Raw genomic sequence first — 10000 nt, forward strand, 5'->3', positions numbered from 1 at the left:
TTATTATTATTATTATTATTATTATTATTATTATTATTATTATTATTATTATTATTATTATTATTATTATTATTATTATTGTGGTGCGGGTGGCACCTTCCCTAGGGATTACCTGAAAACTAAACTGATAAAACTATAGAACTCTCATAAAACTTTCATTCTAATTCACTTTGTTTCATAAACTGTTCATCTGTATTACGTAACCATTTGTTAGCTATTGTTACTTGAACTACTTTAACTGGTACCAACAGGTACCGTCCGACTGTCTTCTGTAAATCTTGTCATTGTGTTAACTGAACTTAATCTGACATAGTTTGATATTGATATTCAACCGAATCCCTCGGTAAGAAAAAGAAGAAATTAACGACTTGAACTCTGCGTTTTGGATTAGCCTTAACATGGCGCAGCCATCAATGAAGTCACCGATTGGTGTACCCCTCTTTTGGGAAAGCGGGGCAAACCCGTCAATCGAATGGCCAACGTGGTTTTCCACGTTTAAAATGGCCGTTATGGCCAAGGAAAATATGCATGTGGACCTACTTCTACGAATCAAACCCACAGCAAACGACTTATTTTATCCAATAATGCCGACCCTAGAAGAAAGAGTCGAAAACACAAGCGAGGAAGAAAATCGAAAAAGGGAAATAAGAAACGAACGCCGTAAGGTAGACTGGGAAAACGAGTGTAAACAAATACGGAGCAGAGGGCCGATGATAGACAAATATACGTGGGACGAAGCTGATTTGAAAGTGAAAAGTCTAACATACTTATCCCTGGGGAACGAAGCCACAAGAATATTCCACCAGCGAAACCCCCACACTGTCATCGACCGCTGCTCCACAAACGAACTCGTATACGAGTTAGGTATAACCTTTACTCGGCCTAGAAACCTAACCTTTGATAGGTTCCAACTCATAACAGTGCAACAGAATCCAAACGAAACACTGGAAACTTTTTGGAGCAGACTACGCGAGCTGGGCTCTAAGGCAGCCCTGGGGAACGTAGAGGAAGATTTAATAAAGGATTTCTTTATCGCCAAGATGAACAATACGACAATCCAAATGGAACTTCTATCCGAAGTGCGCACCGCTGCACAAGTACTTAACTTTGCCCTATCAAGAGAAAGAGGCCAAGAGAATCAAAAAGAAATTCTCAGATCATCAGCTCCAAACTGGAGCCAACCCAACCACGAGAGTACTGGCCTGGAAATGAGCTCCACGGAGGACTTCCCAATCCAACCGCCCATCAAAAAAGTCGAAGTTGTATACCTGGACTCGACAACTTCAGATATAGCAAACACGGCGGATACCACTATATTAACAATCAGCGAGGACAACTCTGAAAACATTAGGGATGAACCGGCAACAGAACCGGCATCTGCAAACGATCATTCAAACGACCATCAGTCGCAAGATACAAACGACACGAACGATACGAACGATATCGCAGCCACAACGCCCGCTAACGACGAGGAGCACAAGTCTCCATCTACGTCTCCCGCTAAGAGCTCTATCTCGAGCCTACACACCAGCGATTTCTTCAATCCCGAAGAATTTTGAGTACCCCAAAATTCTTGTCCACGGGGGTGTGTGGTGCGGGTGGCACCTTCCCTAGGGATTACCTGAAAACTAAACTGATAAAACTATAGAACTCTCATAAAACTTTCATTCTAATTCACTTTGTTTCATAAACTGTTCATCTGTATTACGTAACCATTTGTTAGCTATTGTTACTTGAACTACTTTAACTGGTACCAACAGGTACCGTCTGACTGTCTTCTGTAAATCTTGTCATTGTGTTAACTGAACTTAATCTGACATAGTTTGATATTGATATTCAACCGAATCCCTCGGTAAGAAAAAGAAGAAATTAACGACTTGAACTCTGCGTTTTGGATTAGCCTTAACAATTATTATTATTATTATTATTATTATTATTATTATTATTATTATTATTATTATTATTATTATTATTATTATTATTATTATTATTATTATTATTATTATTATTATTATTATTATTATTATTATTATTATTATTATTATTATTATTATTATTATTATTATTATTATTATTATTATTAATATTATTATTATTATTATTACTTATATAAGGTTATTTTTACTCTATTAGTTATTTTAATTTTTATTATTATTATTATTATTATTATTATTATTATTATTATTATTATTATTATTATTATCATTATTATTATTATTGTCAATTTTATTACAATTATTGTGTTTAGTTATTGCTATTTTTCTTCTTTTCTTCTTCATGTTATTTTTATTATTATCATTATTTAATTAGTATTATTATTTTGATAATGATTTTCGGTTTTATTATTATTAATAACTTTATTATTATTATTATTGTTATTTTTATTACTATTATTATTATTATTATTATTATTATTATTATTATTATTATTATTATTATTATTATTATTATTATTATTATTATTATTGTCAATTTTATTACAATAATTAATATTTTTAGTTATTACTATTTTTGTTCTTCTTCTTCTTGTTATTTTTATCATTATCATTATTTTTATTAATATTATTATTTTGATTATGATTTTTGTTATTTTTATTATCATCAATATTATTATTATTATTATTATTATTATTATTATTTTATTATTATTATTGTTATTATTATTATTATTTTTATTATTATCATTATTATTATTATTATTATTATTATTATTATTATTATTATTATTATTATTATTATTGTTATTATTATTATTATTATTTTTATCATTATTATAATTATTATTATTATTATTATTATTATTATTATTAGTAAAAGTAGTAGTTTTATTATTATTATTATTATTTTTATTACTATTATTATCATTATTATTATTACTATTATTATTATTATTATTATTATTATTATTATTATTATTATTATTATTATAATTATTATTATTATTATTATTATTATTATTATTATTATTATTATTATTTTTATTATTATTATTATTATTATTATTATTATTATTATTGTTATTATTATTACTATTATTATTAATATTATTATTATTATTATTATCATTATTATTATTATTATTATTATTTTTATTATTATTATTATTATTATTATTATTAATATTATTATTGTTATTATTATTATTATTATTATTATTATTATTATTGTGGTGGAGGAATCCACAAATCGAAACCAAGTATATCAAGTATTATTATAAACACTCTTAAACTATATACATATTTATCTTATAGTATAATCTCCATCCGGAGAACAAACTCATTTGCTGTCATCCGTTATTATCTAGATGTTAACACCTAACCAATTGGTGACAACTCATTGTACATAGATTGATGATTGTGATTGACATTTCTGTTAACTGTTAACCACACAATACAACTGGTATTGTGTCTTGACCAACAAGTGCGAAAGCACTCGATTGCAGTTCTGCCTTAACGCGTTCAGAGATTAGTTATCAAAATTCAAGATTAACTCTTGCTCTTTTCACTGTTGAGCGATACACATACAAGATGGCGCAGTCAACTATGGCTCGCTCTCCATTAGGAGTAAATTTCTTTTGGGACAAAGGTCACCAACCCGAAATAGAATGGGAAAAATGGCTAGCCACAGTAAAGCTAGCAATCATGGTAAAAGAAAATATACAAGTCGACAAGCTACTACAGCCAAGACCAGAAAATGAAGACCTTGATTATCCAACAGAGCCACACTACGAACCAGCACTACCCGATGAAACAACTGCCGAAAGAAGGCAAAGAGAACAAAGAAACGTCAAAAGACGCACCGATTGGCAAAACTCATGCAAAGACATAGAAGATAGGGGACCACAAGTAGACAACACACCATGGGAAGAAGCAGATAACAAAACAAAAAGCCACATATACCTCTCACTAGGAACACAAGCAACAAACTTTTTCCACCAAAGATTCCCTCACACAGACATTCAAAAATGCACCACGGATGCACTAGTAGAACAACTTAGAGAATCATTCATGCAAACAAGGAGCGAAACATTTGACAGATACCAGTTCTTCCGCTGCCGACAAAAAGAAGGCGAATCACTAGAAGTATTCCACTCACGAATCAAAAAACACGCATCAGTCTGCAACTGGGAACACATGGAGGAAAGCCTTGTCAAGAGCATCTTCATTCAAGGCATGAATAACCAGCAAATCCAAATGGATTTACTATCAGAGGAACGAACACCAGCAGAGACACTACAATATGCGCTGGCACGAGAAAGAGGACAAGAAAGTCAACAGAAAATGAGAAACACCTATACAAGTACACTACAAGCAAACCCATGGTTCGAAAAAATTCAGTACATAAAACGACAAAACAGAGTGCCAATACTCCCAACCCCACAATCAGGACAAGTCCAGGACTGCCGACGCTGTGGCAACAAATTTCTCCCTGGCCATTTAAACGTGTGCCCTGCAAAAAACGAAATCTGCAGAATATGCAAGAAAATAGGTCACTTCGCAAAACAATGCAAATCAGATATGCCCCCACGTCCACAATACAACCCACAACAACGCAGACAACAAAACTATACAGGACAACAAACATTCTCGGGCTACCAACAACAACAAAAGAATAACCAATTGGTTCAAAGAAAAACACCACAAAAAATGAGAAATATAAACGAAGAAGAACAGGAGGACATAGACAATTCAACCGAGGAAACAATCGACCCGGAAGCAACTTGTTACATTCGAGAAATGATGGAAGACTGGCAAAACACAACAAACTTCATCCATTCAGTTCACTTTACAAACGAAAAAGTCACCGACATCAACAAGACTAGAAGAGGGGAATTCTGGCTAAAAACATACACAAACAAAAAACAAACCTACTGGTTAGCCGACACAGGAAGCCCCAGGAGTTTCATGAACATCCAAACAGCAAGAAAGCTACTAGTAGACAACAAGACAAAGATCCAACATCCGGACAAATCACTGGGCGAATTCAGATGTTTCAACAACAACAAAATAAACATACTCGGCACAATCCACGTGGACATAACGTCAGGAACATCAACTGCAAGAAACTGCACAATCCTATTGGTAGACACCAATACAATAAATATCATGGGGAGAGACATCATGAACAAACTAGGCCTCCGACTCACAATGGAAACACAACAAAAAGAAGGTGAGAGAAAATTACTCAACATAACAGACACCCATTTAAGAATATCCAAATGGATATTCCAAAAGTACCCACACCTCTGCACAAGACTAGGTAGATCACAAAATCATGTAGCAAAATCAACATTCAAAAGCGAAATTAACCCAACACAACACAAGGGTAGACGAATCCCACTACACCTAGTAGAAAAAGTAGAAAACGAACTCAAAAAATTAATTGAAGACAAACAGATCAAAAAACTAACATCATGCTCAGACGAATATTTCATAAGCCCAGTAGTAATAACCGTCAAAGCAGATCAATCCATCAAAATCGCACTAGACTCAAAAATACTCAACGACGCAATACACAAAAACAAATATCAAATGCAAAGCATAGACCACCTAATGGATAAAATAGCTATGAAAATTTCTGAACTAAAAACGACAGAGGGGACGCTACACTTTAGCAAAATAGATCTCAAATATTCTTATAGCCAACTCCCCCTACACCCCGAAACACAAAAACACTGCAATTTCAATATAATAGGAGGCAACGCTACGGGAACATACAGCAGATTCCTAAATGGCTTCTACGGCCTAACAGACCTACCAGCAACATTCCAGAAAATGATGGATACGACACTAAACGGATTAGACTCAACTAATTCATTCCTTGACGACATAATAATCATAACAAAAGGAACAATAGAAAAACACGAAAACGAAATAGACAAAACACTAAAAAGACTAGACCAAGAAAATCTCGCAATAAGCCTTCATAAATGCGAATTCGGCCTAACAGAGATAACCTGGCTAGGATACAAAATAAATTCGGAAGGCATTACCCCAACGAAAAGAAAAACAGACGCAATCATCCAACTGGAGAATCCAAAAACACTGAAACAACTAAGATCATTTATGGGCAGCATACACCATTTGGTAAAATTCATACCAAATCTAGCAACATTAAGCGCACCGCTAAGACCACTACTAACAAAACCAACAAATAAAACACCAAAAAAATTAGAATGGGAAGAAATACACACCAATGCATTTAACAAAATAAAACAAGCAATTAAAACAATCGTCGAACAAAAACACTTCGACATCAACTGCCAATCACGAATAAAATGCGACGCCAGCAAAGAAGGCTTAGGCGCGTGCCTCGAACAAAGACAAAACAACATATGGCAACCAATAGCTTACGCCAGCAGATTTCTCAACAAAAATGAACAAAGATATAGCATAAACGAACTAGAACTACTGGCAGTAGTTCGGTCACTCGAACACTTTAAGTACTATCTATATGGATCACACTTCACCCTCCAAACGGACCACCAAGCCCTACTCTCCGCGCTAAAAAACAATAGAGGCAACAAAACATACCAAAGCCGATTAACCAGATGGGTAGACCGATTATTACCATTCCACTTTAAAGTCGAACACATCGCGGGGAAAAACATGGGATTCGCGGACTATTTAAGCCGCCATCCAACAACACAACCAACTGGTGAAAACCTCGACGATAATCATGTAATAAACACCATAGAGGCAATACATTATACGCTACAGACAACACAAAGAAAATTAACCAATCAGATCGCTAGAAAACAGAATGAACTAAATGACGTCACACACCAGTGCAATCCAAGCAAACAAAAACAGAACGCTTTTTGCCATTTACACGCTTCAAATCAGTTGCCTCCTAACTCGTTAAACAATTCAAATAACTCAAAATTAACACAAATCTCTACAAACACAAATAGAATCATAGGAAATTATTTATACAAATCTTATATTCACCCTATCACAAATCCTTCATCAACACTTTTACCCAGTAGATCCAGTACAAATTCGTTTACAAATCCTATTACAAATCCTTTACCAAAACATTTAGCTCGTAGATCTTACAAATCCATTAATCAATTATTTAGAAACAAAGTACACGTCACGACAAGAAACAACCCACAAGTAGAAACGTTCCAGGTCCCAATCAAAAAACGATACCGAGCACCAAACACAACGAAAACAAAAATGATGACAAACCAACTGGAGACAAATACGATCGCAACACAGACAGATGAAACATCTAACATCGGACTAGGACGCCAACCACTAGATGAAAAAGAGGAATTCAATCCAATCCCAGAACTAGACTACCAAAACACTCCCAACTACCTCAAACAACTACACCGAGTATTCGGAGAAAATTTCATCGCCGAAGCTACACGAAACGACCCACATAGCAAAAATTTACTACAAATCATAGAAGATAAAAACTGGGACTTACTCAAACACTTTAGCAGATACTGGCACTCCCTAAAACGAGATCTGAGCACAACACCAGCTGGCTGCATACTATATGACGGAAAAATGTATATTCCTACACAACTGCGTAAACTAATCATGAACTCCATCCACCGCAATCACCCAGGACAATCAGGAATGATGCACTTAGCAAACATGATATGGTTCCCAAGAATCCACAGAGAGATAGTAACCCTCACACAGAATTGCCAACCGTGCATCAAAATAGGTAAGAACCTAAAGCCAATAATACCAAAACCACATTTAGCAAACCTACCACCGCTATACGAACCAAACGAAGAAATCCAAATGGATTTTGCCGGCCCCATACTAGACGAACAAAATAATGATTCGTATATATTAGCATCGGTAGATAGATTCTCCAGATACCCACATGCAAAAGTATACCACAACTGCGACACTGACACAGCAATAAAATATTTAGAAAAATACATAAAATTTCACGGAATACCTAGAAATATAAGATGCGACCAAGCTCAAGCATTCAAGTCCAGACAGTTCGAAATTTTCTGTAACAATCACAATATTAAACTAATATTAGCTCCAGCTGGAGACCACAGAGCTAACGGAATGATAGAACGTCTAATACAAACAATAAAACGCCGACTCTCAGTCTTAAATAACGACCCCAAATGGTCAAAAATTACACTTGCAGATAAAATCACAGAAATAATACAAGAAATAAAACTCATACCTAACACAACTACAAAAATCGCACCATTCACAGCTCATTTCGGCAGAAAACAAAACACACCAATATCAAACATCACATCCAGGACATCACCAAAAAATCTATCATACAATGAAATAACAAAATTCCATTTAGATAAACGAAGAGGACTAAAACAACCGATGTTGAAAGCCGACACAATATGGAATCTCGAGTCAGATTCTGAACCACATCTGGACATACAATTCCAACCAACAATAGAGGGAGATGACTCCTCGGACCAATCTACGCTTCAGAACATTAAAAAGAAAGCCATCAAACGTAAGAACACTTCTCCAATTAAGATTACACCTGACAAACTAATGATAACATTCGGTGATAAAACAACATCAATAACTAACACACGAAAACAAATAGCACGAAAAACATTAGCACGCAAAGCACCTGAACCACGCGGCACACTAAAACCACTTTGGAACATAATACCAGATGGTACTGTCACTAACTATTCACCATCAACAATAACTCTAGACACGAACACCAGAAAAAATACAGTAATCAGAAAAAATGACTTGGCAATCATAAACGAAACAAAACCAAGACTAATGCACTTCGTAGCATGCAAAACAGTACGAGAATATAATAGAAATCAGGAAAAAATAAAACAGTTTTTGTTAACAGAAAAGAAACAACTCAAACAGTCCAAGCAGAAAAACCAACTGGACAGACAAGAAGAGCAAACCAACACAAACGAAGCCCACTTCTACTCGCAACCTGGACCATCCTACTCGCAACCTGGACCATCCTACCATTTCGACACCCCCGGACCAAACAACAGATTCCCATCTCAACGAAAAAGAAAACAACAACCCCAAAAAAGAACAACAAAACCCAAAAGCGATTTTGACAGAAAATCAAAAGAAGCGGATATAGCCCAATCGAAATTAAACAAGGCTCAGGAGCACCAGCGAAGAATTTCCAACTCTCCAAGAATCCAACTGGATACTTCAAAGTTAGAACAAAACAAATCTATAGAAGTCATTAACCTAATCTCGGACTCCTCACAAGGCAGCCCGATAAAGATATTTACCTCAGATGACCCAACAGCCTTCATGTCTACACCAGCGAGGAAAAAGTCCCAAGAACAAGTAAACAAAAAGATAGAAAAAATCATTCACCGCATCACCCATTCACCAAAGAAACAACAAAACAACGACGAAAATCCAATCTCAATTACCCCAACTAACCACTCAGGACTATCCCAAGACATAACACCAATTACTCCTTCACACCAGTCCACCCCTGTAGACCCAATAACCAAAGCAATGACAACAACTCAGAATACCGCAAGAACCAGCACGAATGATTACCAATTGGTAAAAACCAACGCACCCACAACCACCATTTGCGAGAACAAAAACAATAACCAACTGGTACATACTACATGTTCAGCCAATACTAACGACGACACCAGATCCCAAAACAATCATCCGAAACAAAAACAAATCGAGAAAACAATCAAACACAACATTAAAGAACAAAAAGACATACCAGAGGAAAGAGAAAACATCAACGAACCCATTGATTTAATCCACATGGAGGAGGACAATGGCGAAAGCCTAACATCAAGCTCCATTTCATCCCTCAACACAGAGGATATCGCCGCCCTTGACAAACTCTTTGACTAGTCAGCCAAAGATCCGACGAAGGGGGAGTGTGGTGGAGGAATCCACAAATCGAAACCAAGTATATCAAGTATTAATATAAACACTCTTAAACTATATACATATTTATCTTATAGTATAATCTCCATCCGGAGAACAAACTCATTTGCTGTCATACGTTATTATCTAGA

General features: G+C 35.1%; 1 protein-coding gene across 1 annotated transcript in view; it reads right to left on the bottom strand.

Moving 5' to 3' along the window:
• The window catches only part of LOC142349936 (putative caffeoyl-CoA O-methyltransferase 3), a 223066-nt gene that overhangs the window by 76811 nt on the left and 136255 nt on the right, over positions 1-10000 (bottom strand). The window lies entirely within an intron of this gene.

The sequence above is a fragment of the Convolutriloba macropyga genome, chromosome 11 (genome assembly GCF_964194025.1).
Source record: "Convolutriloba macropyga chromosome 11, txConMacr16.3, whole genome shotgun sequence".
NCBI classification, from domain to species: Eukaryota; Metazoa; Xenacoelomorpha; order Acoela; family Convolutidae; genus Convolutriloba; species Convolutriloba macropyga.